Source organism: Nematolebias whitei, chromosome 1 (assembly GCF_014905685.2).
Source record: "Nematolebias whitei isolate Nwh7 chromosome 1, NemWhi1, whole genome shotgun sequence".
Taxonomy (NCBI): domain Eukaryota; kingdom Metazoa; phylum Chordata; class Actinopteri; order Cyprinodontiformes; family Rivulidae; genus Nematolebias; species Nematolebias whitei.
Genome location: NC_056498.1, coordinates 82,467,927 through 82,472,209, shown reverse-complemented (window position 1 = coordinate 82,472,209; position 4,283 = coordinate 82,467,927). Strand labels below are relative to the sequence as shown.

At 38.1% G+C, this 4,283-nt stretch overlaps 1 non-coding gene across 1 annotated transcript; it reads left to right on the top strand.

The window, feature by feature from the left end:
* The first annotated feature begins 3,305 nt into the window (after positions 1 to 3,305).
* Positions 3,306 to 3,446, top strand: LOC119421151. The gene has a single exon (XR_005187342.1). It is a non-coding gene; the product is annotated as a U4 spliceosomal RNA (small nuclear RNA).
* The last annotated feature ends 837 nt before the right edge of the window (positions 3,447 to 4,283 follow it).

The following is a 4,283-nucleotide window of genomic DNA, read 5'->3' as shown; positions in this document are numbered from 1 at the left end:
GAACTTAATGACATCTACCTTGAGTCTGTGTTGGTCCAAACAGTTCCGAAATGTCCAAATTACATGGTCACACCGATGGAACGTGACTGAGTAAAATTCCCGAGATCTGATCAATTCTGCCCAAAGCATTTGAGTCTGGGTGCTCGAGGCACGAACCAAGCCATCATAAGGCAAGCAGCATGATCGAGTCCAAATTAGCTGCTGACGACTTCCTTGATTTTAGATAAAACCAGCAACCAGCCGAATCCAAAAAGCAGGATCTAGTTGTTATAAATCCAGTTAAATATGCGTCCTTAAAATCCATAAATGGCAGCAGAGATAGACACATCATCAAGTCTTCCAAGTTGATGAGATATCCAGTTGCGTGCGTGCTAACAGGGCAAATTGGTTCACCTAAAGCCTGTCTTCTCTTCGAAGTAATGTTATCAAATGTGATGAGGGACCAACTGATCAAATCAAGTCCATAATTGTGGTTTGGAAGATATGCAAGAGAGGCTCAGAAGCAGTTTCACAGACAAAGTCAGAACAGCAAAGCATAGAGGGAGAGATGGGGAAACGCGTCCGAACTCTGCAAGAGGAAGTGGTGAAGTGAATGATTGATCCTTCATAGCAACCTCAGTAAAATGCTTAGCCCCCCACCCCTTAGCACCTGCAAAAAAAAAAAATCTCTTGAGCCACCACTGCTTTACGCATTACCTGTTCAAACAATGCGGGGTGAGGCAGTGTACTGCTCTGGTTCACCTCTGGGGGCGCTATGTCACATACAATATATGAAGTAGGTGGTTGGTGGATGCCCATTGCTGTATCTCTTTATCGCCAATATACATGTTTGATTACACATGTGCTACACATGCTGATGTTCTATAGTCTGCCTAATATATTGAACGAATGTGTGTGACATATTTCTGCTTTCTAATATAATGCACGCGGAAAAACACTGGGGTGCAGCAAAATATACCTTGCTGCACCGATAGGGGGCAGCACTGAGTAATGTTATTTATCATGTCGTCTACTTTCTGTTCCAGTTCAGCTATTTTTCTGTCTTTATTAGTCATCAGTTCTTTCAATTGTCTCACTTCTTCAGACAGTCCTGTCAGTAAATCACATTTAGCTGATAATTTAGTTAGTTCAGCACTCAAAAAGTTCAAAGATTTTTTAACTTCCTCCATATCTTCTGAATTATTTTCCAACACTTGTCTCTTATCTCTGTGTTTGCTCGACATTACTCAATATATTGTTATAGAATTGTTTTGTACCTTTTTAAAATGAATACACTTTATACCATACCATACCATAGGGACAATGAAGCAGGTGCTACTGTGCTTCTTCTGTTACACAGAGGAGCAGCAGGGATGAAACAAATGGTACACTCATTTAAATTTTTTTAGACAAAATGGAAGATCATATCTCAAAACTAAAGGATTTTGCTAAACTAGATGAATCATACACATAAAACAAATGGATTAAAACATAATAAAATATATTAAGCATGAATGCAATGCTGTTTTTGACACAGCCTGAGTTTAGTTTGTTTTTTAAACATATTGAATCTGGTTAGAGACTTTAAATTGACATGGAGTGACTTCCAAATTGTGGATCCTCTCACAGAGAGAGCACTTTGAGCAAAAGTGGTTCTACGAAAAGGAACCTTACAGTCGCCAGCTGCTCTGGTAGATCTACTGTAGCCCTGCAGTTTCTGTATACCATTGCTTAATGGTTTGGGTGCAAGTCCATTTATGCATATGAAGATCAATTATAAAAATTGTAATTTATAAAATTGGGAAATTCTAGAATACCAAATTTAGCTAAAATATTGCAGTGATGAAATCTGGTTGTCTTTTGGTATAAAACCTTCAAGGTCCGATTGTAGAGACTTTCCAATGGTTTAAGTGTAGTTTGGTGAGTCTGTGACCAGACAGTAGCTCCATAAGACATGTGAAAGAATCATTGAGTTGAAGAAGATCTCTCCACAATGAAGTGTCAAACATTTTCTAATAACTGTAAAACAAATTTTATTGAAATATAAGCTTTTATTTTTGGTTCATATACATGAGCATCCAATTCCAGACAGTCAGTGCCTCACCTGTCACAAAGCTCACCGCACATCACTTGGATTTACAAACTGCCAAAACACTTTCCAAAACATAAGGGTGCTGTGATCATCTTCATAGATTTGTATGAAAACTACTTTCATGAAACAACTCAGACAATCGGTGGTCCTAGATGAAGGGAAAATATATAAAAATCTGTGAAACAGCAAAATTAATGAAAGAAGATCTGAGGCCGATTTCAACGGTCTGATTTGACAAAGAAATCTTTGTTGGTCATAGATTTAAATACATTTTGAACTCAATGTCAGGTTTATGGACATTATAAGTTTTTTTTTTAAATAAATCACAAAACTTCTTTCTCCATTTAGCTTTGATAATCAGGTTTATAAACTCAATCATCCAGGTGGATAACAATAAACAGTTTAAATCATGTCATCTGGACCAGTTTCTTTAATTGAGAAACGTTTTGTCCCCCATCCAGAGGATTTCGTCCTCAGGCTGTTTCTGTGAGTAGCAAGTTGGTCATCTGTCCTAAAACATTTGACTTTTGTTCATGATGATTGATTGTTTTGGATGGGTGTGTTTTGCACGTGTTAAAAGTCGACATCTGAGATTCCACACAAACACAGTAGTGAAGGCTACACACAGGACACATCTGGTTGGCAGGCCGTAGACTGAGGAAGTCCTCTGGATGGGGGATGAAATGTTTCTCACTTAAACTGGTCCAGATGATATGATATAATCTTTTTTTGTTTTTAATCTGGAGTATTATTGAAGAAGTATTACTTAAAATTAAATAAAAACCCAGTCCAGAAAGCTATGTACCTGTCAGTTCATTTTAGCCAGTTAGAATTAATGTTTTTATTGTCTCCATTTCAGGTGGAGGGTCATTTGTTTCTCTGATTTAATTGTTAATTTATTTATTAGACCAGACTGTTTTCAAAAGACACAACCTCGACCTGCAGGGGGAGGAAAATGTTGATACCTTTGTGCACCGAATACTAATAAAGTATAAATTAAGCAACATATATCTGACATACAGCATAAATATTTCTGTTTTACATCACTGAGTTCTTCCTGTCTATATTCCTGTGTAGATGTGAATTGCTGAGTTTTCTTTTTCTTCCTTTAATAATATGTTGTTCTTTATCTTTTAAATGGTTGAACAAGGTTCAAGCAGCCTCTCTGTGTTCAAACCATGACAGAGAGGGACTCGTACCAGTGACTCGTCTCTGTCCTGAATCTTGTCTCGTCATCTTTGCGCAGCAGCAGTATCGTAGCCTGTGAGGTTGATCCGAGGCGCGATTATTGCTAGTTGGAAACTTTACCCAATACTCCGCCTTGATGACTGCAAACACAGTCAGCAACGGCAATTATGGACAGTCTTAACAAAGACTGAACAATTTGTTGAAAGAAACGAGCACTGTTCAACTAGTGGTCAATTCTTCTGTTCCAGACAACCAATAGTTAATTGTAGATACAAATGTTCAATCATTTTCCTTTGCAGCTCCTCTACACCAGAGGGAGTCAACAGATCCACACCTGAGGATCATTCACTGATGAGCTGCAAGGACTATTTAAAGCAGTTAACCTTTGACCTGAAGCACAGGATAATTTCTCTCTCTGCTGTTAAATGTGGCTCAGGTGCACAGGTTCAGTGATGTGTAATTACCCATGAAACAAAGACTGAATCTGGACTGTACTCAGAGCAGTGCAAGCAGATGTCTGTGTGATTGTGGTACTGAATAGACCCAGAGAGACATAGACTACACTCTGCTTCACTTTGAACCCTCCATCGAGGTCCTTAAAGGGCTGCACCTGGACGAAACATGTATCCTTCTGTACGTCCATCTGCTTTGCATCATAAAATGTTTTTCTTTATTATCAATAGAAACTTTTTGCTGTTCTCTTTCCTCACCTGAATATTTATATTGTCATTCAACATGTGTGTCATCACTTTGAATATAAATAATAATAAAACATTTTATTTGTAGGTGCCTTTCTTGGCACTCAAGGTCACCTTACATAGTCAAGCATAAAAACAGACAATATAATACACACAGGTAAAACAAGTAAAAAATAGAATTAAAATGAGACAGTGCAGTTGCAATCACAGTGTGTATGCTACTTTAAACAGAAGAGTTTTGAGCTTGAAATGTGACAATGAGTGTGTGTTGTGAATATCAGGTGGGAGTGAGTTCCAGAGCTGGGGAGCAGAGCAGCTGAATGCTC